At 49.1% G+C, this 24191-nt stretch overlaps 1 pseudogene; it reads right to left on the bottom strand.

The window, feature by feature from the left end:
• Positions 1-7293: 7293 nt before the first annotated feature.
• Positions 7294-8388, bottom strand: LOC112310476 (TAR DNA-binding protein 43 pseudogene; annotated as a pseudogene).
• Positions 8389-24191: the final 15803 nt, after the last annotated feature.

Below are 24191 nucleotides of genomic sequence, written 5' to 3'. Positions count from 1 at the left end.
AAGGTTCAGGGGTGCAGGCACTCGAGACAGGAGAAGGTGCAGGCTCTGTTCAAGTGGAATTGTGATGGTCAAACCAAAACAAAACACAGGAAGGGCCAGAACGCCCAGCCCAGTAGCCGCAGAACTCAGGAAGAAATACAACAAACCCAATGAAACAGTATCTTATAGATTGTTCTTAGTACTATTTCCAGGAGGGGAAGCTAGATCTCAATGAGAAATGCTTTTGGCAGTTCACGGCAAGCAGCCCATGTTGGCAAGAGAAACATTTTGAAAGACACAGATGAGAAAAAGATAGATTTCTCTCCCTCCCCCAAAGGACTTTACAGCATAAGCACCTCTTTTACAAAGGGGAAGCGCTCGCATGTTGTGACCGATTTCCCGTCTGCCCCGGCTGTCCTTCTCCAATGGAAGTAATTGGGGAAGAAAGGTCTGCAGAGCATAAACTTTGATGTTTGGGGGAGGGGCCACCTTCTCAACGAATGTCCGCCGCAGACAGTGATTGAGAAAGGCACATCCGTTTTGGAAAATGCCTGCTAATTAAATGAATGTTTTCAACTGGAAAGCATGTCTGAGCTGTTAAGATACATGCTGATGAAGTTGGGAGGAATGCTTCAGATGTTGCCCGAAATGAGTGTTTCGTATACCTGGGCCTGCTCAAGTCCCAGACATCACATCTCTCCCGTGCGTTGGTTCATTCACTCACTCACTCATCCATTCAGCACACGATCGTTGAGCCCCTGCTGGGTGGTCAGCGATGACGATGACCGAGTCTCCGTAGGGGGCTTGCGTTCTGGGAATAAGGATAGATCTCTGCTAAGGACCGTTTTTGTCAAGTGTTCTTATTAGTGAACTTGAATAAGGAGGGGATACAACTGGGCCTTCAGAGACCAACAGATGTGGGTCCCAGCCCAGTCCCCTCTATCTCCGGGCTCAGTTTCCCCCTTCCATAAACTGGCCATAACAATGGCACCCCCTCACACAGCGAGAGTGGCTTTTAAGGGAGACCAGGCGTGGGAGGCGCGTCGTTTACTGCTGGACCCACAGCCAGGAGTTTGCGTGGGAGTTATGCTCATCATCAAGACCAAGGGCGTCGAAATATTTTTAAACATAAGTTCATTCTCATTGTGAAAAAAACTAACAAAAATAGAAGCCCCTGAAATAAAAAGCTGATGTCACCTATTATAATAAAAGGTGCAAGTGACCGCCCACCCCACGTGGCTTCAGAATGAGAGAGGAACCGATTGACTTGTTACACCACAAAGTTCGGGGTAGAGAGATTTTCACGCACAGCTGGGCCTAGAACCTGACAGTGGACCTCCAGCCTCTGCCTCTCCCGACCTCTCAGCTCTGCTGCCCCTGCATAGGGTCGTTCTTAGGCAGTGTCCCCTTTCGGTGGGGCCTTAGGATGGACCCAGGACACCTCCAGGCTTTCCCCCTTCGCTCACAGTTCTAGGGAAGGCCCAGTTTTTATTCTGTTGGGCTGGTGTGGGTCCTGTGCCCAACACGAAAGCCTTGGGGGATGCTGTTCTCCTATTGGCTGGGCCTGGGTCAGTCATCTACTGGAGCAGGGGAGGGGAGATGGAGTCAACTCCACCCAAATTGCGTGGACTGAAGGAAGAGGGGGAATTAGGAGTGGCCACCTGCTGACGGAGCCCTAGGTCACCAGGACCAGTGGATGTTGATCACACACTACCCAGAGGCTGTTACTTTCGTCCACCTTTGCTTACGCTTCGGAATTTTTACCTCTGGGCCTTTTCTTTGTGCACACGACTTTCTATGTTATCATGTGTTGCGTGTGGGGTCCGTGAGGGAGCCACACACAAGGAGTGGTGAACGCACAAGATGGGAAGGGCTGAGCTTTTCTTGAAGAGTTTTTTTTGGGGGAGGGGACGTTTGTGTCCTGGCTTTGCTGACTTTTGTTGTACACTAAGAACTGGATCTGGCTAGTACTCTGGGGATGGTAAATATTGAGCAAGAGACTCTTTGAAGATCCTGGAACTAAATGATAATTACTGGTAAGCTCACACGAAGGGAAAAGGAAATGCTCTCTCCCCCCTAATGTGTGTGTGTGTGTGTGTGTGTGTGTTTAGGAGGCCTGTCCAGAAAAAGTCCTGCCATTGTTAATATAACGAGAACGGTTTGTGCAACCTTGATGAAACCTGGCCGCTGAGGCGAGTGGACCGGAATGCGTGTGCGTGAACACCGGCAACTTCCCTATACTGGTCAGTGGGGCGGCAGACGCCACTGAGTGAGCACGTGTACTGTGTGGCCCTGCATGCACCGTGACTGAGCGAGCGGAGCAACGAATCTGCACCAGATTTTGTGTTACGCGTGAGCATTTCTCCACGTGTGCGTATACATGCATATGTACATGCGTGTATACACATGTAGTGTGTGTATGTATGTGTGCGCACACACGTATATCCCCAAACTGATTTACCCGTGGGGGATGAATCATCATAAACATGGAAATCTGTGGAGCGGAGAGTTTCCTGAACTCCAGGAATTCACTGCCCTGGCTTTTGTTACTGGAGGAAGGGCCTGCTTTACCGTTCGTCCTGCGTGGCTAGTTCAATTGAAATTAATGAAAGTGAAAAATCCACTTGCTCAGTCCCACCGCCTCATTCCGAGCGGCCAGCGGCCACGTGTTCCGCAGCGCAGCGACGGAACTTTTCTCTGACGGCGGAAGGGGCAGTCGGGCCGGGCCTGCACCGGCGTGTCGGAAAACAGCGTCCGCTCTCCACTTGCGTCTTCCTCTTCTGGGAAGGGGGTGCGGGGTACAATGAAGATTCCTGGGCTCCGCGCCAAGCAAACTGCAACAGAAGTTACGGGGAGATCAGCTAGGAATCTGTGCTTCGAAAGCCGTACAGGGCGGGACCCACGTCGGTTTACAGCTGTTCGTATGGGAAAGACATGCAGGTTGCGATCATTACAATAGTTTTATTAACTCCGTGTTTCATGGACTCACACTATAAACCGACTTTGCCCCGCCCTGTACATTTGCCTGGTGTTTTGGGTGCACGTGGACGTTTGAGAAGCACAAAGACAGACAGAGAAGTGTCAAGAGATTGGGGGTACCAGGAGGTAGGTTGGGAATGTTCGATAGGACTCCCTGCCCACTAAAGAGCCATCCCCTGCGACACCGGCAATCAGTCTACAAGGTAGTGGTCAGCCGTGCGGGAGGTCCTACTGCTCCGTCATCACAGACGTTCCCGAGGACACATGCGTTGTAGAAACTTCGTTTATCAGCCGTTAAGTCCTCCTTTCGAGCTTTTCACGATGCTGTCTCCCTTTAGCCCCCAGCGCATCACGGGGAGACAGCATTGCGGAGTTTGGACGGAGGGCTTACGGTTTTTCTCTGAAGACCTTCCACGCCACCTGTTGCTGTTACTTATTTATGCTTTTCTCTCTTTGTATCTAAAAAATAAAACAAAAAACAAAAAAAACCTTACTCTCAATTCATGAGAGTTATGTGTAAAATTCATATTTTTAGTTCCTTTGTTCTCCTTTTACTTTTTCAAATTATAGCATAAAACATTCGTTTATAAATTGTCCTATGTGAATTATCCCTTATATATTTCCTGTGAGACTCATCCCTAATGATCAGGCATCTTTATAGCAGCGCTATGTTTATCCACCCATTAATTCATTGGCCCGTGTTGACCTTTTTACCTTTCCCTCCCCGTTTCCCACCATTCTCCTCAGGACGGTTCTCCCTTCTCCTCGCCAAGTGGTTGGCTGCCTCAGGTCTTTCGCACAGTCCGTTCCCTGGAACGGTCTCTCTCATCATCTTACCAGGGCGAGAGCCCTGCCATCCTGCCGGCGTCTTCCTAAATATCTTGTCTTCAGAAGCATTTTGCCGCAGTGGCCCATCTAGGTAGGGCTTCCCTGCCTTGTTTAGTTTCTTTTATTTTCTGTCCCTGCCCTGCTTCACTTTTGTTGCTTTTGTAAAAAGAAAAAAAAATGACTTTGAGACAAAGACAGATTGAGAGAGATGAAGACAGGCAGAAAGAGAGCCGCAAGACAGAGAGAAACAGAGGAAAAAGAGGGAGAGCAAAGACAGGAAGCAACAGAGAGAGAAACGGAATGAAAAAGAGGATACAGAGAGAGACGGAAGGATCGAGACTTCTTCCCCCTGCATGGAATCCCAGAGGGCACCACAGGTGAGAAGAGGGACCCCTTCCCAACTTCCCAAGAGGTTCCCCTCCTCTGAAACTTAGACTTTGTCTCACTCACAGGGAGAGGAAGCGTAAGCCCTCGGGGCTGACCGTGGAACCGGCGTAGCTGGAGCTGTGCCTTGCCGCACGGTGGCCAGCGTCCTCCGTGACGTTCAGATCAAAATGACGTGAGCCGAAGTGGAAATACACACTACACACTTCAGGCTGATGGAGAAAGGATGGGAACTCTCGCGTGACTCGTTTTTACGTTGATTACACAGTGGAGTGATGGTGTTTGCGGAACGTCGGATTAGAGAAAAAAGCTATCGAAATGAATGTCACCTTTTTTTTTTTTACTTGTTTTGCTTTTTTAGTGTGGTTGCCAGAACATTGAAAAGTGCCACTGAGGCTTGTGTCGTTGTTCTCTCAATGCTGAACTGGACCCTCCCTCTCTGCAGACCCCGTGACAGCAGCAGGACACTCATGTGTAAAATGGTCAAAAAGACAGCAGCAGCCTCAGCTTTCCCTTGCCCCCCCCACCCCGTCCTCCCTTGCTTGGCAGAGCCCCATCTGGGGCTTGTGTGGTGCCGTGGCCATTAGCTCAGTGAGTGCCAGCAGGTACAAAGCCCCATCGAGGCCAACCACCCACCCACCCCGCCCCCGCCGTGACACCCAGGCCGGGGCTGGGTGGCCTTTTCAGAGAAGCACTGAGTTGCCGCTTGGAACAGCCACTCACTGGGTGATTCTTTGCAGCTCTGAGTTCGTGAGAGCGCTTTTAGAAAGCAGAAAATGTTTCAAGTGAGTTTGGAGCGATGAGTGTTTTTACCGGAATAAATATTTTGCTCTCTGTCTGCCCTTGATTATATCGGACTACACTCCTCTCTCTGAATGCAGTTGAGGGAAAAACAGTTCATATAAAGCTTCAAAACACTCATCTTCGATTTTGCACAAGCTTTTCTCTTCCTCTAAGTAACAACGTCTGTGTTGGCCTGAAAGCCTGGCTCTTCCTCCTGTGCTCACCTCCTTTCCTTGGTTTGCCTTCCAGAACAATCTCGAGGCCCTCTGACCTGAGCTGGGTAAATTAGTTTATCTTGCAATAAGAATAATGGCCTATAATAGGGGAAGTGCTTTCACATCACCTGCGCTCACTTGACGTGTATGAAATCGTGATGAGGTGGCAAGTGAGCTTGCCGTCAGGTCAGCATTGAATGAGTCCTGCTCTGGGCTGGGGGCTATGTGAAGGCCTTTTCTGTCATTACCTCACTTAGTACTTCCCACAGCTTCATCCCGTGGGCCCTGTGCCCGTCGTACCAATGAAGAAATGGAGGCTCGGAGCAATGAAATGACCCGCCGAGGTCTTGCAGCTGGACAGACTTAGATCTCGTCTTTGGACTCCCAAGTCTGTGCTTTTGACAATCCATGTCTCCCTCATGTGTTTATACCAATTGCACAGGAGAAAAGTGAGGCACCGAGAGATTAAGCAGCTTCAGGCAAGTCTTGATCTAGGAGCTCAATGTTTTGAAGAATCCAATTTTATTTTTTTAAACTGAGATAATTGACATATAATATTGTATTAGTTTTTTGTTTAAGTCAGTTTTATTTAAGAATTTCCAGCACTGACAGCTCCTACAAAAGCATCCAAGCTCAGGACACAGAACCGCAGCACCCACCGTTCTCGTGCGTAGCGAGCAGACATTAGAACGTGCCCCTTCTTTGGGACTCCCCCGGCTCCCTGGTGCAGACTTCTGAGTACGCCTGCAAAGCACACCACAAGCTCAGGCCGTGGTTGCAACCCGTCAGCTTCGGTTCACATCACCGCACTTTCAGATCAGTGACAGGAGAGCACACGCACCATCAGCGTTCGCGGCAGTCGACAAAGGGGTGAGGTACCGTTTCACTTAACACATTCAGCTAACGTGGGTTAGCTAAGAAAAAACCTCACTTAACGTCTTCCAACGGATGTGGATGGCCTTTGAATGCAAGAAACATGCGTGCATCATTTGCTGCCATTGCTCTCGGCGCACTCTCTCGCCAAAGCAAAGCCACAGGACGGAGAGACACATCTCGCCAAGTGAAAAGATCCCCGTTTTGCACCGCCATCTCTGCACGCGCTCCCTCTTTTTCTCACTCATACTAGCCTTTCATGCCTCCGCAGCACCATCCGTCCCACACCAGGTTTCAGAAGTTCAAACAGCCTTCTGGTTGGATAGCACAGCCTTGCATCCACAGCGTTGAAACTCAGCTCCGTGAAATAAAGAGGTAGTGGGTAAAAATGGCACACCCACTGTCCAAGACGCGACGTGTGCAGGGTGATGAGGAAATCTTGAAGGACAAAGCACGTGGACAGAAGTATTCCCAGGACAGAGGAGTTACAGTGCCACCTTCGGCAAAGTGCTTCTCCCATAAACATTTGAAAGGAGACAACTGCGGAGGTTAAATGGAGGCTTCGTGCTGTGTTTCTGCACGTGGAGGGAGACAAGGGTTAAAACACAAAAACAAAAGAACCGAACACTGGGGCGCCATCATCTCTAAAAAGGAGATTTTCCTAAGGAAATGAGTCCATATGGTGGGGTTCAAATTAAACCAAGGAGAAGAGAATGTGGTTCTGATCAATGTTCTCCATTTTGAACATGCAAAGAATTCACTTGACAAGTCCAGGGATAAAATATTACAGGAGAAACTATGTTTTTAAAGATTTTAATTTTTTATTTTTAGAGAGAAGAGAAGGGAGGGACAAAGGGAGGGACAGAAACATCAATATGTGGTTGCCTTTCATGCGCCCCCTACTGGCGACCTGGCCCACAACCCAGGCATGTGCCCTGACTGGGAATTGAACTGGTGACCCTTTAGCTCACAGTCCAGCACTCAATCCACTGAGCCACACCATTCGGGGCTTACAGGAGGAACTTTTGATATCAATTGCTATGTTAGTAGTTCACTTTTAAAGACTCTGTATTTCAACCCTTTACGTAATAAAACTTAAAAAATTTCTTCAGCTTTCTTTTTTCTAAAGAAAAATGTCAAAAACACTGCTGAATGTACTCCACACTGAACAAACCAATTTTGAAACTTCTTAGTACATGGGTATTTTATAACATACTCACCATGGGTTGAGGAAAATTTGAACTCCCAGCGTCTACAGTCCCCAGCTAGAAGGTCAGAATCCACGGTTGGGTCAAAGCCGCCATTAAAACCACTGCCTGACCCTGCGTTTGAACCTGACCCCCAACCAACGGCTGCACCTGAATTAGAACAACCACTGTGAGAGTTGTTTCCTGAGGGGAGGCCTGATCTGGCTCCCTCTGTGTGGTACCTTGGCTTTCGGCTTTCGGTTCTGGCTAACATGCCCATCACACCCCAGCGGCTCTGCCATCACCTCGGGATTGATGTGGAAAGCACCCACTCCCTCCCTCCCCGCAGGTTACTACCTTGATTGTTTCCCAAGCCAGCTCCCACCCATCTGCATGTTACCAAATCCACCCTGATTCCCAGAGCCGCCTGGAATGCCGCCGCAGCGTCCACGTCTCTCTGACGGCCTGCTGCTGTGGCACCGAGGTCCATCACTGGCCGTGTGTGTGCCTACTCCTTTCATGGTCAAGTCGTCTCCACCAAGAGACTGGGCAACGTGACCATCTGCACATGTACCGAGCAAAAGCCCTGAGCTGGTTCGGAAATGAAGACGGCTCCCACTTCCCCGTATCGGTCACGTCCTCTGCACGACGCCCAACAAACACCCTTCTGCTTTGCAGAGGCCCCTCTGGGCTTTGCTGGGAATGAGAACGTGTACAGTCATGCCACCGTCCATCGGCGCTCTGCCGCCATGACGCCGCTTTCACCTGGGTTCCGCATTCTGTGAATCGAGCAAAGCCCAGCGCTTCTGAATGACCAGTTTTAATCTCTCGACCGGAACCCTAGGAACCTGTCCAAAGGCACTAAAATACTCTTTTAGATCCTGTGCATTGTTCTCCATGGGAGACCCTACACTGTCCAGTCAGCTGTTTTCTGGACGGGTCTTCTCACTTTCACTGCCTACCAAGCACCAGTCTCATCCATTTTGCCTTTGTTATCTTTGGGACAGTTGACCTCATGGACCAGATTTCCGCAGCCAGCCCCAGGGGTGTGCAGAACCCAGCCTGCCAGCCCGACACCTCATACGCTGAGACGCGGGATTCCTGAAGTGCGGCCCCCACACCGCTGGAGACTGGGCTGTCCCTGGGGACCGTTCTGCCATCTTCTGATGCTCTTTCAGTGGCTCGTCCTGTTCATCTTCCGTGCCCCAAGTGTATTCACACAGCTTTTGTTTTGTCCACGGAGCCACTGGTAGGAAGGCCGACGAGGAAACTCAGCCTGTGTAAGTTCAAGGTCTACAATGTATTGATGTGATGATTACAGATTTATAAATTACAATGTAATTACCACCAACGTATTAGTTAATGCCTTTATCACATCACATAATGATTATCTTTTGTTTTTTACGGTGAGAACAATTAAGATCTAGTCTCTTAGCCACTCTGAGGTTCATGCTACAGGGTTGTTGACTAGAGTCCAGTGCTGAGCTTTAGTTCCCCAGGACTTACCTATCTGTACAACTCAAATGATATCTCCCCATTTCTCCCGGAAGATCCTGACTTCACCATTGTATTTCTCTCAGTCACTCAACAAACACTTGCTAGCATTGACTACTAACCTAGCACTGTGCTAGATTTGGGATGTGGGTAAGTTCCAGAGTCTCAGCTGGAGATTCACCTTCTGGAGTCTCAACCCTGGAGTCTCAGGTTCTAGGGGAATGGGGGAGAGGTTGACAGTTAAAACAGAAAATCGCAGTAGAACTTGGTATCTGCTTATGATCTATCTGTCTGTCTAGCATCCATCTCTAGCCTGCCTGCCCTCCATCCCTCCCTCCCTAACTCTATTTCTGTCTCTCTCAGTTGTTTCTATTTCTGGACTATCTGCTAACTAGGCAACTGCATGGAGAAACTGAGTCACACAGAGACTCAGCCTGTGTGTGATACTTAACTTTAAACTCTGTACCTTAGCTTGCCCACAGTGATGCCAGAGGCCCTGGCTTCAAACCCACGAAGCCCAGCCCTGGGGGCCCTGGTCTCACCGTTACGTGCTGACGCAGACTGGGGCCTGCCCTCAAAGCCCCTGCCCGCTGCCCCCGCAGCACACGCTGCCCTACAGGACGTCTGGGGCCTTCCCCCGCAAACAGACATCTTGTTCTAAGCTTCTCACATCGAACTGATCTCTTCGGAGATCTGCTGGGGACCCTCGTAGGCACAGTTCTGTGGTTTCACTCTCCAAGGCTGACTCCCAGCCCTTCTCCACACACACGCCTCTAGTCTGGAGAGCCGAGGTCCCCTTCCGTCCCCGTGCTGGTGACCTTACGCTCATGCACACTGCATGATATCCCGTCCTTGCCTCGCACTTCCTGCATCTTTTCCAGTGTGACCCCCACTTGTAAAGCCTTTCTAACTGACGCAACCCTCACACGCTCACATCCACTCACACACTCACGGACACGCAAACCATGTACACCCCACATGCATTCTTAGTCTTCTCCTTATTCACACACATGACACACATGCATATATGTCAAACACATCCACTTACATGCCACACTCATTCACACACTCTCACACACACCCACTACACTTTTGTTTACACACTCACTCAAACATGCATTTGTAAAAGCACACACATGCAAAAACACCCTGACCCACACACCCTTGTACAAACTCACACACACGTGCACACACACCGATGGATTCTCTGTCACAGAACACTCTGGGCCTTTGCTGGCTGCTGCTCACCAAACAGCTCTGCGGTGCAGTCAGGGAGGAAAAGTTCAAATGAAAATCAGATTCGGTAATTATAGGATTTTCTACATGCACTTTTTTTTTTCTGGGCTGGACTTGAAAATGAAAGAGGCCCAGGAGATGAGAGGCTTCCCTGGGGGTTGGGAAGTAAGTAAGCAAAGCCACATTTCAGGGAGTGGGAAAAACTCCCCATGCTGCTCTTAAAAACCGCGTGATGGAGGAAAAGAGGACCGGTCACACCACGCTCTTGTTGAGCGTTCCATCTGACTTCTGCGTCTTTGTGCGGTGACGTTTTGTGGGTTTTTCAAGGGCAAAGCCAAAGCCTCTCCCCTGAAGGCCCCATTGTGATGTGGAACAGACTTTGAATCTCATCCAGACCCCTGCCCCTCTGGCAAACACGCGCCGAGTGTCGAATACGTGCGGGCTTCGGAGAAGCCACCTGGGGGCACGAGGTAGGTCAGAGGTGTGCAGAATGGTAGGGGCGAGGTGAGCATTCGCCAGGGTGGATTCATGGCAAGAGACGGAAGGCCAGCGAAAATATCCAAGGGGCTCTGGCTTCAGGCACTGCTGAATCCTGGGGTACAAGCAGACATTTATCACACAGTCACACTAAAGGTGTGACAGGGTCAGGTGTGGTCTGTCACCGGAAGGCCACCACTGCAGTAGTCCAGGCAGAAGAGCATGGTGGCTGGAACCGTGCCGACGTGGGGCGGGGAAGAAGTGAAGGGCTGTGGGAAGTAGAGATGCAGCGATTGGCAAAGCCTTGGTGATGGAGGACATGGGAGGTAAGGAAGCGAGAGGGATCACGAATAATTCCCAAGGGTCCGGCTTCTACATCTGCATGGCGGAGACATGTCATCCCTCTCCCCTCAACCAGGAAGATGGGTTTAAAAATTCTGACTTAAAGAGGATGGTTCTTTCCCCTCCTCTCCAGCATTATTGAGGTATAACAGAAAAAATAAAATTATAATATATTTAAAGTATACAATGTGATTATTAGTGATACATGTATATTGTGAAAAGATTCCCCCTGTCAAGTTAATTGACACATCCATCACGTCCCCTCGTACCCCCCACCCCTTTTTTGGGGAGAACACTTAATTTCTACTCTCTCAGAAAGTTTTAATTATAGGTGATTATCCCTGTACTCAACTTGTTACAGGTAAGTCAGATCCTCAGACCCCACCCGTCTGATGACTTCACCCTTTTACTGGCCTCTCCCTGTTGCGCCCATCCAAACAGCGCCTGGCAAACACCATTCTAGCCCCCGATGCTCAGTCCAACCCAGGTGCCACGTACACGTGAGATCACGCAGTATTGGCTGCATCTGGCTTATTTCACTTAGCATGACGTCCCCACGTTCTTCCCTGTTCTTGCAAATGGCAGGATTTCCTTCCCATTAAAGGCTGCAAAAGACTCCATTGTCTACGTGTTATCCCGCACTTTCTTGACCCGCTCATTCCATCCCGGACACGTGGGCTCTTTCCATGCCTCGGCGGTTGTGAGCGACGCTGCACGAGCATCTCTTCGATGTGGAGGTTTCGTTACCTGTGGATGCGGACCTAGTAGTGGGATTGCTGGGTCACGTGGCAGTTTTGTTTTCAAGTTTTGGAGGAAGCTTCACACGATTTTCCACAGTGGCTGCACCTGTTCACGAGGGTTCCCTTTTCTCCGCGTCCTCAGCAGCATTTCTCTCTTGTCTTTCTAAGCATCGCCATCCTAACAGGTGTGAGCTGGTATCTCCTTGTGGTTTCGGCTTGCATCTCCCTGATGATTAGTGACCTCGAGCCCCTTTTCATGTATCTGTTGGCTGTTTTTATGGCTTCTTTAGAAAAATGTCTATTCAGTTCCTTTGGCCATTTTTCATGGGGTCATTTGGTTTTTTAAATTTGAGTTGTGTGTGTTCCTTGTATGTTTTGAATATTAACCCCTTATCAGATACGTGGTTTGCAAATGCTTTCTCCCAGTCCATAGGTTGTCTTTTTCTTTGCTGATGGTTTCTGAGCCTCTGCGTGTCCATCACAACGACAGCATGTGGTTCAACTCTACTTCAGGAGCGGCGTTGCTTTGTTTTGCCGGGTAACCCACGCAGGAATTGCCAAGGTCCGGGGTTGTTGCTGTCACTGCAGAGACGGTGAACCGAGGCAGGGCGGGGCGGGGCGTCTTAGTCAGAATGGTGCCATGGAGCAAGGTGCTGCTGCAGCAGTTAGCAGTGCAGACCTGGCCCAGGCCACCCGCCTGGGTTCAAGTCTCAGCACAACCCTTTTCCAGCTAGGTGACCTTGGCCAAGTGACTCAGCTTTTCTGGGCCTCAGTGTCCTCATGTTTCGAGGTGGGTGAAGTGTGCCTTTCTCTTGACTTGTCTTCAAGTTTCAATGAGATAATACGTGCCAGGTGTTCAAAGTCACATGCGCTTCTTGTAGGCACTCCGTGAGGCTGAGTTCTCGTCACTGGTGTCCTGCACGCCTCCCTCACACAGCGTGCTCTGGCCATAGTGGAGTCGCCAGCGGGGCTCAGTGTGTCCTGACCTGGCTTTGGAAGGGGGTTGTGCTTCCCTACAGCTGGGACTTAGGGCTGGCCATGGCCACGTGATTTCCTTTGGCCACTAAGTACAAGTAGAAGTGATGTGTCATTTCTTCTGGGTGGAAGTTTTAAGAGCCAGTATGCAATGGACCACATCTGTCCTTCTCTCTTCCATGGCGACCATCAAGGTTCTGGCTGCTCCGTCAGCCCAGTACCAGAGCAAGGACCTGGGGGACAGAGCCCCCAGCTGACCTGCAATAGGACTAGTGTGCAAATGAGAAATAGAGCTTTGCTGTTTTAAGGCAAATGTAACTCATGGTTGGTTGTTACTGCAGCAAAGTCTGTCCTATCCTGACTAACACAGAGATGGGCGCTAGAAACTGAGCCAGGGGAATCTTCATTCTGCAAATAAACACTTCAGAGGTCCACACTCCACCACACTGTACAATAATCCCATTGTACCGATCCAAGTAAATACAAGAAAAAAAATTTCTTTAGCCTTTGGAGAGAGATTCTACTAAGCTTGGAAATACCATGAAATGGATTTGTATTGGAAAAAAAAAATGGGCTCGATGGAAAGTATATGGCTTTTATATATAATGAAAATGGAAGTGGGTATCACTGTACATGTGAAAAGGAAATCTATGGAAACCACAGAGCATTTTAAGAGGTTAAAGGTAAAAGCAAATGGGCTTATTATGTATCAGTTAAATAAACAAGGGGTCCTTGAACCAGAATGGGAGGGTTTCTGGTCTCCATCCAGATGCTCAGAGATGTATTTAAAATATGACGTTAGGTATGTGTGGAGATTTTGCTATTGCCAGTGTCCTAAGCAGAACGTAGAAGAGCAGAAAACTGGACTTAGAAACTGGGAGTTTTAGGTGTCTCTGGAAATAAAGCCCAGGCTTCCAGAAGGGTGTGTGGATCTTGGGAAACTTGGAGTTTAAACCCATGTATGATCTATGAGTTCCCAACCCCCAATTTCAGAAATGTGTTTCATGCTTCTGATATATTTATTACAGAGATGAGGGGAGGTTTTGAGGGGTGTAGTGGGGCTCCCAACCCTCCTTGTTGACAGTAATGTTTTGGGGGGTGTGGTTCACAAAGGAATTAATTTCCAGGTTCTTGTGGCTGGACTGTTGAAAGAAGTGGGACATCTGAGAAACAGGTGGGACAGAGGTCTCAGTACGCTGGGGATTCATGGAGACTTGTCTGTGCTTTCCATGATGTGATGTCAGTGGGAGCCCCCAAGTGCTGAGCCATGGCTGAGTGACAAGAATGGCCCTGGCAATGGACAGAGCTCAGTTTGTATCTCTGGCTCCGCCATGGGAGGTTTACATGAACTCTCTGAGCCTCAGTTTACTCATCTAATAAGTGGGCACATTGACACTTCTTAGGGTTGTCGTGAGGTTAAACTGAGATGGAAATACAAAGCCAGGCTCATCCTAGCACATAGCATATGCTCAATAAATCTGAGTGATGATGATGAAGATGGTTAGGTGTCACAGGATGGCGACCCGTGATAAGATCAGGTCAGAACTGGGCTTTTAGTGACATAATTTTCCTCAGTGGGACACCATATCCAAGAATATAGTTGAGATAACCAAATGACCATTGAGACTCCTGGGCTGTGGAAGTGACATCTGGGATGTTATTAGCCAACCCCACAGCTCTCGAGAAAACCAGATACTTGCCTTCAACTTGAGCTTTTACCCAATAGTGAATGTATAATTTTTTCCTTGTAAGGCAGCACTTTGATACCTGATGACTGGCTCCATGGGAAGATCAATTCAGAAGCTGTAGTGAGTGGTCAGGGACCACACGTCACATTTCACCTGCCTTTGAGTTCCACATTTTGTAGCCCAAATTTTATTTGGAGCCTTCTTTGCTGAAGAACTCACGCTCACAATCACTCCTTGCCCATTCAATCAAGTCCAAATTGCATGTCCTCCTAGAAAAATAAGTCTTTGTGACATACCCTAAATGACATTTCAGCCTTCTTGCTCCCTCATCCATTAGTATGCCCTGTATTCTGCAATGTCGTGATGGCAGGTATACAGTACTTGTGCTACCTGGTTCCCATCCTGTGCCCATGACAGACATCACTAAGCGATCTCAGAACTCTATCCTCCGACTTCTCACACAGTCTCACTGTGGTCCTCAACAGAGTACTCCAGGCAACCGTTTTCAAATGATGAAGCCTGGTGTGCAAAATAAAGCTGACTTACCATCCCTGACATAGGCAGACTGGCTTCCTTTCCTAAACGTTACAGGTTTGCCCACACTTCTTGCTTTTGTGGTGCTGGCCCTTTTACCAGAATTCCTGGGTCTCTGCCTGACTGAGCCCCATTCACCATTCAAGGTTTAACATAGCCCATCAAGTTTCTACAAGTATCCACAATATTATAAAATCACAAGTAGTATTTTTTTTCGAGTTGATGTGAACTCCTGGCAACTCAAGCATTTCCCGATGACCCGCACGCAGGCGCCCCTCCTTGTCCTGACCTCGTACAGCATATGTTATCTGCGGAGAGCCACTTCCACTGTGTTTGTAAAGCTGGGATTAATAAAGGCTTGCCTATCCTGTCTACCACTAGATTCTTGAGGGTAGGAGCCACGTTATTTTTAGAGCAGGCAGATCTGAGTTCAAATTCTGTCTTTGCTACTCCTAGCATAATAAACTTAACCTCAGTGTGTGTCGGCTTCCTTACATGCAACATGAAGAAGATAAAACCAACTCCCTGAGGTTGGTTGCAATTATTCAATAAATATCCAGCCCTTAGCCCAGTTTTGGATGAATAATAATGGAAAGATGGAATTAGTATGTCTCTACATTCTGTACAGGGCACAGTGAGGAACAAAGAGCTTTGGAACAGAAGTCCCAATTTCAAAACGAGGTTTGGTCATTGATTAGCTTGGAGAAGTCACTTTGGAGTTTTATCTTGCTCATCCGTGACGTGGGCTTTTAGTCCGCTTCCCAGCTCGGCTTGTGGTGTGAACGCAGCCGTGCAAGTGAAAGGCAAGGTGATGTCCAAAAGGTGCAGCGATCCGAACAGCATGGGGATGGGCCAGTGGGAACAGACGTTGGGCAGATGTCGGCTGTAACACGTGAGGCGGCCACTCCTGATATTCATCCACGGTGAAGGATTTCTGGAAAGCATGAAGCCCTACCCAGGTGCAAAAGATTCCCGTTGTCATTAATCGATGTAAAACGAAGAAGAAAATAGTTCACACAAGTAATAGATATACTGTTGTGGGCACATCCAAAAACAAAAAAAAGGGCTGGCTCTATCAGGACTCTCCGTGGAAAGCAACAGAAGCCCAACTCAGTAGGAGTAAGTGGAAAGAACTTTATAGATTAAGTTACTGAAAGATATCAGCAGACCCAAGGCCTCAAATGACATATTCCAGACTTAGTTTTATTCTCTTTACTCTAGTCTTGCTTTCCTCTGCATGGGCTCCATTCTCAAGCAGGTTTTCATTCCGTGGTAACTTGACAGGAAGGCACCACAACTCCAGATTTGTATCATGTTCTCCCAGTTTGAAGCATACCAGACAGGGCGCTCCTCTTTCCCCATCGGTGCCAACAGAAACCTGAACCCACTCACTTCTTTGATTGGCTGTCAGCTGTCACATGTTCCTTTCTGAACCAATCACGTTATTGGGGTGCATGGCTCCAATTGGCAGGGTCTGCTTCACATGTGCAGGAGAGGGAACAGGGGTTCTAACTGCATGAACTGGGGAGAGAAACGTCCCCACTACAGGGGGAGTGGATCCCAACCAGGCGAAAACAGCAACTGTCCATTACCACCAAAGCTAGAGAAATGCAAGACGGTACTGCCCCGAGCCAGTCTCGGTCACTGCTCATTCATCATGGATCCATGGCTTTCAGAAGGAATCAAAGGGTGTTGTGTCTGAACTCCTTCCTCCAAAAACCAGGCTGGTCTGCGAGGCTGTGCTTCCTTCCACACACTCATTCATGAGAACATGGTGCTGTCTGCTTGGCCACAGAGGATTCACGGAGGAGATGCTGCAGGGCAGGGTGTGGCTGTGATGTGTGGTGGCTGACGTCACTTGGGTTTGGCATGCCCTCTGAGACCACATAGATAAAGTTCTGGAACCGTGAGGGAAAGGGAAAACCACAATGTGATCATCCAGGCATTTCTTTCTTCTCCTTATTTCTCCCTAAAGCCCCAGTACTTCGAGGGAAATTTAATCCTTATGTTTCTGTTTAATTTGTCATATCCTTAGGTCATCAAAATGGAGCCTGTAAAGAGCCACTTGATGTCTAGGAAGAATTATGAGCGTGTACATAAGCCTCTTAAAATGTGTGTGTGAGTGAATATGTGTGTGCATTAGCACTGGAGACTTACTCCAAAGCTCCATATTCCGTTGGGTTTGAACGCATCAGAAAGTGAAGTTCAAACCTCACATTCAGATAGAAATGTCTACTGAGAGATGTTACTTCTTTCCTTTTTCAGACCCACGCATGGGAAAGTTGAAGTATAATGCATACTTCCTCAGACCCATCCACTCAAGGGCACAGGGATCATCATTGATGCCAACTCTTGGATAAAGTCCTCTATTTCACTGTCTCTATCTTCTCACCTCCCACTCTTAACCCTCCCTAGTCTGCCTCACACCCCCACCTCTCCATCGACACCTGTCCCCACACAGTCCCTGAGAACCTCCACGAGGCTGCAAAATCCAGTGGGTGTCCTCATTTCCCTTGGCCACTCAACGGAATATTTTTATTTCCTACGTTATGTGATCTCTCCACAGGATTTGACACACTCTCCCATCTTGACATAGCTTCTGCACTTGATTTGAGTAATTTCATGGTCTCCCAGTTTACCCTACCTCTCCATCTGCTGCTTCTTCATCCTCTTGCCTTACCCTCCTGTTCCACCCAGCCGCTGGATATTGGAGGACCTTGAGCTTAGTCCCTATATTCTTCCAGGTAGGAGGTCCTGGCCCCCAAAAGGGACATCTTGGAGGCACAGCAAGGGTCTCATTGAACTGCAAGCTATGGCTGTGGCCAGGGCACTTCGGATTCCTTGGGTCCAGAAACAAGGCAGCGAGGAGTCACCATGCTGAGAGGCATTTCTGACCCTCACCTGCAGGAGGAGGTAGAGTTTTGTTTACACAGTGGGGACCGGGAACTTAGGTGTGCAGACTCCACTCAGACGACCCACCTGGGGCCTCCTGGTGCTCATTGCCCGTTGTAGGTGAGAACGAACATATATGGCAGTACTGGCTGGAGAAGCACCTGAATACACGTGGAGTAAGTGGTGGAATGCATGAGTGGATCTCAACTTCTGAGACCGCACTGTCCACTTGGGTAGCCACCCTAAGGGTTAGGGGGTAACTACCCTAAGGGTTGGGGGTTAAAGGTTTTCCCAGAGTCCCAGCACTTGTTGACCCGTTCTAGAATTCTCTTCGTTTACGCTCCTTTCCCAGCCCTTGGCATCCTAATCAGAAGACTTCAGAGCCCTCCCTGCAGTCCCCTGACTCAGGCTTGGGCGTGCCGGCCACGTTTCTGAAACTTTATAGAATCCTGGTTTTAAGCTAAAAGTGACTGTACAGGCCATCAAGTCCTTTCTGTGGGAAAACGAAGAAGTGGAAAGATGAGGTGATTTGTCAGAAGTCATCATGGCTGCTTTGGAACTGACTCTCTTTAAAGATTTTATTTATTTTATTTTTAGAGGGTGGGAGAAGGGAAGGAGAAAGAGAGTGAGGGAAACCTCATTGTGTGGTTGCCTCTGGCATGCCCTGTACTGGGGACCTGGCCCACAACCCAGGCACGTGCCCTGACTGGGAATTGAACCAGCAACCCTTTGACTCTCAGGCCAGCACTCAACCCACTGAGACACACCAGCCAGGGCTAGAATTGACTTTTACTTAAATGTAACCTGTATCTCGAAGATTACTCCTTCTTGGGTAGTCGAAGGGCTAAAGGGTGACTCTAGAGTACCTAACACTAGTTGTCCTGATTATCGATGTCTCACCACAATCATTGTTGACTTAATACTTATCGAGAGATTAGTTTGTATCAGGCACCGTGATAAGCAGCTGAACTCATCTGAGCCTCCAGCAGCCCTGTGAGGTGTAGCTGCACGCTGTCTCCGATTTCAGGAGTGGAAGCGGAGGTCGGGGGAGGAGAAGCCATTTGCCCACGCTCAGAGTGTTGGCAAGCCGCGGAGCGAGGACGAGACAAAAGTGTGTCTCTCCAGGGTTAGGACTCCCAGCCGCTTCGCTGCTTCTACGAACAGGCTGAAATTCTAATGAGCCCACAATATTTTAGATGCCATGTTTTTGAAATTAAGCTTAGCAGGAGAGAAGTTAGCAAGTGCTTCCCCTGTTCCAGGGAGACAAAAATATCCAAGTCCCCCATTGCACCCTGTAAGTGTGGCTGTAATAACTTCTCACACTACCTGGTGTGACTGGCTGGACCTATCAACACTCCCCCCTCTTCTTTTCATTTGGAGAAACTGAGTTCCCGGCCCCTCGAGGAGCCCGTGGGTGTTGCTGGGGCCATCACTCAGGACTGAGGCGTCTCTGTCAGGGCTTTATTGAGCAGAGCTGCCTGCCGCCATCTGCATTTAAGTAATGAACAAGGATCAATACCTGTCTCTGTTCCTCTTGTCCACATTCCCTTGATGACGGGCCTGAGAACAGGAGGCCAGCTTCACCACGAAACTCCAGCCTGCAGTGGGAGCTCTTTATAACCTTGCAGTGGCTACATTTTCCTCATCAAGAGCCACGAGAGATATTGAAAGGGGTGATGGGAAGGGTCAGAGGGAATTCACCGGGATCGAAATCTTGAATGCCAGTGAGCTCATGCTGCTAAGTTTCTATAAACAGACACCCACCCACAAATGTTTATTCAACAGTGAACATAAACCCAGCTCTGAGGCAGTGCTGCCAAGTGGTTAGAGCGTACTCTGAATCCAGGCAGGCAGACGTGGGGTCAGATTTCTTTTTCTGCCATTGAATAGGTGTGGGAATTTGTACAAGTTCCTTTGCTTACCTCCCTGCCTTGCTTCTTTGCAAATTTATTCAGGCATAACACAGAAAAACGAAAGTGCACGTAGTATGCTCACGTTAAATACGGATACGTCTGCATGTGCGTCTGTATCTCACAGGTAAATGTATCACGTGTGTGTGTAACGACCACCCAGGCAGGCCAGGGTGCAGCACCCCGTAATGTCTCTTCATGCTGCTTCTCCATCTGTGGTCACACCAAGAGGCAATCACTGCTCTGACTTCTGTCTTCCATTGATGAGTTTGGCCTGTCCTCGAAATACGCACTGACAGACTCATACAGAATAGACGCCTTTGCGTCTGGCTTCTGTGACTCAACACGCATGCTGTCTGCGAGTTTCTTCCGTGTTACTGTACGCAGCAGTAGCTCATTTCTTCCTTTCACAAAGTACCCCATTGCATGAGGATAGCACCCCGAAGTCGTGCATCCTCTTGAGAGCTGTTTCTGCCATTGCGAGTGTGTGGCTTTTGTCAATGAAGAACATTCTGTGCCTGTCTTGTGACACCTGCCATCCCTTCTGTTGGCTGTAGAGTTAGGCGTCGAGTTAACGGCCCTTTCACCTCGCTTTTCTTATCTGCTCGGCTTAAATGAGATATGTAGTCTAACACAGGATAATCACCCGATAATCATAGAAATTATTCTAATTACATGTTTCAGTACCACGAGCTTAGAGAATGCGGTCTTGATTGAGCCTTTTCTCAAGAGCAGCGCCAGCTCTTCATTCTAGTACTCAGTCCGACCGTGGCGACGCTGGGTTTGCACGCCGGGTAGCTCTCTGCGCAGCCTCTGCGTGGGAAGTCTAGGTGCTGCCATCGCTACCCCCATCCCCCCCCCCCCCACGTTAACAGCAGGTTCCCCCACCCATATTTATCAGGGACACACTTCTTCGCCTTTGGCTTCATTCCATCTGACCACAGAGCAAGCAACATTTCGCTGCTTCCTACCATCCGGCAGGGCCACAGAACCTGATCTCCAAAAGCGAGCTTTGTTTTTCCTTTCCCGACATCACTGCCCTAAAATATTGTCTAGATTAGCCAGGTGCACTTCTAACAGGAGTGTCCCCCCGCCCCGGCCCCAAGAGAGGGGCCTGCCTCAGAGCAGCACACCCAGGGCCTTGGGCCCCTTCCTGCGCTCCGGGCTGGTGGCTGTGCCCTGGAGCCTGCACACGCACGAAGTCGGGGGGGACCCAAACAGGCTGTGGTTGGGGCTGGAAAGCGCCTCCGAGAGGCAATAAATCAAGGATGATTGTGAGGGTGCTTTGTGTCCTAGGGTGTCGAAACATCCCTCTCTGTCTAATGGAACTTCCCCAAGGCGCTATTAGCGGTAGGCACAGGATAACACCAAGAGCCACCCTCCACCCCATCCCCTCTTCCTTCTGCAGATAATGGGATGGTGTTTCATCTCCCGAAATAGCCCTTTGGGCTTGGAACACTTTTCTTCCCTTCTTAGGGCTCTGAGGGATTATTGGATTATGAAGCAAAGGGTTTTTTCGGCTTGCTGGCGTGACTGACTGTGTCAGAGGGCAGAAAGCCCAGGTTAGCTGGAGCGCGTGGAATGCGTCCGGTTGAATAACACCAGATACAAGTGTGTTGAGCGCTCACTGGGTCCGGGCTCTGTGCTGGGTACGTTCCTGAGTGCGGCTGAGTCCTCAGTGACCTTGTGATGAGACAGAGTCTTCCTCTTCCCCCTCCCATTTTGAGAGGGAGAAGTAAGGAGGTTATCACCCCAGACAGTGCAGTTAGAAGGTAGTAGAGCTAAGGTGAGAATTCCGTAGCCTGTGCCTTTAATCTGGAAAGTTCATCTTTGGCAACTGGTAATTACCACTATTGAAGTGTAATTTGGGGTTTCCTACTATTTCTCATTGACATTTATTTTTTTTAAAGAAAATATAATTAGTTTTATTTCGAGAATTTGATTGTTCCCCTTATACCTGACCCAATGCCTGAGAAATTCCAACCTTAGTACTTTTGGCCAAACTAACCTTCAACTAGCGGTCCATCAAAGATGGTGCTGCCCCCACCTCTCCTTGTGCTCTCTTCTCAGTGGGCAGAGCTGCCACTCGCCCTGGTTGGCCACGTGCCTTCACGGTGATAGTGGACGTGTTACTTTTGTTGATTGGCTTGACTCTTGGACTGCACTTCTCTGCCCCATGTCCTTCTGGGTGGGACTTCATGTCAGGGGTCCCTGTCTCTCCTTCCCTGCCCAGCCTGGCATTTAAGAACATCTCCGTCACCTTGGATGTGGTGAAATGGTTCGGGGTGGTCCCGCAAGTCCTGGGCTGAAATCGAGGTGGAGGCCGGGATGTAGTGGGTTTCCCTCCTTTAGAAATTAGGAGCTTTCTCAAGGAATAACCCAAGTCTCATGGTGTTGAGAGCTATCTCTAGGTTTGTGTTATTTGCATCCTTTAGAAGCCACGGAGACTTTGGAGAGGAAAGAAGATATGAGAGATAGAGATAGTGGTAGAGATAATGGAGACAGAGATTCAAATAGAGAGGGAGGGGATGGGGGCAGGGAGGGAGAAGAAATATCTAATGATCTACCCTAATGGAATTGGGGCTCAGCTATGCCCGAAGCTCCTCTCGGCTACCTAGGACAACAGTGGGAGGTGCCACTCGCGTCTCTCTGTTGTGAGTGGCATGGTGGGGAGCCTCCCACTACTGCAACGCTGGACCCACCCCATTGTTCACTCTGAAGTCACGCTGTCCCTGGGCTTCTCCAGCCTGTGTCTGAGTGTGCTGGGCATTCTAGCGCAGGGCCATTTCTCTTTGCTCTCAGGCTTCCCACTGGCCTCGGTGGGGCTGCACTGCGTTCGTTTGGAGGCTCTTTCTACCCAACCCTCCTTTCCTCCTCCCTCCCCTCCCCTCTCCCCTCTCCCGGGGGTCAGACCCATGTGTCGCCGCCTGGTCGCTCACGCCATCTCTTCTTGTCTGCTCTTCCCAGGCATCTCCCCAGTAAACCTCTTGACAGTCTAATTCTGTCTTGGCTTCTGCTTCCTGGAGGAACCGAACTAACATGCCACCCATTTTTGCTTAAGCTGCTTTGAATCAACTCTTTGTCATTTGTAACCCAGAGAATCCTATTACAGAAGTGGCATCCAGCATGCAAAGCTTCTCTGAAAACCATAGGCCCTGTGGAGATGTTGGCCATAGTGATTCTTATTCTCAAGGTCGTCTACTGAGAGTTGATTGACAGGAGATGAACTCCCCCCAGGGAGGGTGTTTGCGTTTTCACAGGGAACCCTCAAAGAGGAACAAGACTTCCAAACTTGGACAAGATGGGAAATTAGTGAAATGGTGGGGGGAGCGCCACACAGAGTTGAATGTTCTCTGGGACTGTATACGTGGTTGGTGTCGAAATCCAAGTCTCTGGTTCCATCTGTCTCCTGGACCTCAAACCCATCTGTCCCAAGGTCATCGGGACACTGGCACTTGCCTCTCTCTCAGCCCCTGGGAATTCAGCCCATCTACAAAGCTACTTTTATTCTCTCCCTGGTCCCCTAATTTTTCTCTTAATGTAGTGTTCCTTAGCTTAAGGAATGCCCATGTCAGTTCAGTGGTTGGAGACAAAAATCCGGGGGTCATGCGTGACCCCTTCCTTTTCTCCCTCCCCGTTCCACTAATTGCATTCCCCCCTTTGTGAACAGACTCATTACCTCCTTTTCTGCTCCTTAATGAAGGTGCACGAAATACGTCAGTTGGGGCCTGGCCTCCAGAAGCTATTCCCAAACATTAAGTGTTAATATCCACTTCCTTTACCCCACAACCTGGGCTCATGTAGGCTTTCCTAAGTCCATAATCAGCTTTTTAAAATTATTAAGATAGTATTTATTCTAACTAAACTCAGAAGGTTGCTTATCCTCCTACTTTCTTTTAGAAAGAGACCCTGTTAGAGCCAGAATAAAAGGAACAACCTTGGAGAAAAATCACCTTCCTGTGCTGGAGCAACGCTTTGGGACATCACAGACGATGCGACCCTGAAGCTTCTTGGGCCACTGATACAGGTTTGCCGTGTTTTTTCCTTTGCCAACTTAAGTCATATTTTAAACATCGCTATGCGTGATTACTCTTGGTTTGTCAACACCTAACTTGGTTAAAATCATGGCTCAAAAGATTCAGTTCTGGAGCGAAACTACTTTCAAAGGGGTCCAAACTCTCAGCTCCCTTCTGCAGGGTTTTTACTTTGTCCACATGTCGAGTGTCCCTGTCCCCGCCCCACCCCATTTTTGTGCATGTCCACTAGCTTCACCTCTCGCCCCCTTGGTCCTTCCCCTTTTTCTTTCTGGGGACAGTGTTTTCTGGGGCCACCCCTCCCTCTCTCTGAATCAGCCGCAGGAAAGCTTCCCTCCTGCGCCCTCCCCAACTGTCCAGCAAACACAGGTGTGCCCTCCAGAGGTAGAGACCCAGAGGACATTGGGTGGCCAGTGCCACCTGCGTCCTTTTAGCAGGTGGAGAAGGAGGAAGAAAGCTGGGGGCGTTAATCTCTCCCATTCCATTGCAAGAGAGAGACTCTTCCTTAACAATCAGTGGGAAAGAACCGAATCTTAGAAGAAAGGGCAGTCGTCAATAGTGAACACACTCACCTGTGTGGACCATCGGGGACACTTTCTTCCTTTTCGGTTTGTTATCGACTGATGGGAACTCAGGGCCTG

This window comes from Desmodus rotundus, chromosome 7, assembly GCF_022682495.2.
Source record: "Desmodus rotundus isolate HL8 chromosome 7, HLdesRot8A.1, whole genome shotgun sequence".
In the NCBI taxonomy this organism is placed as follows: domain Eukaryota; kingdom Metazoa; phylum Chordata; class Mammalia; order Chiroptera; family Phyllostomidae; genus Desmodus; species Desmodus rotundus.
The sequence above is the reverse complement of the archived record's forward strand: the minus strand, read 5'-3'. Positions and strand labels throughout refer to the sequence as shown.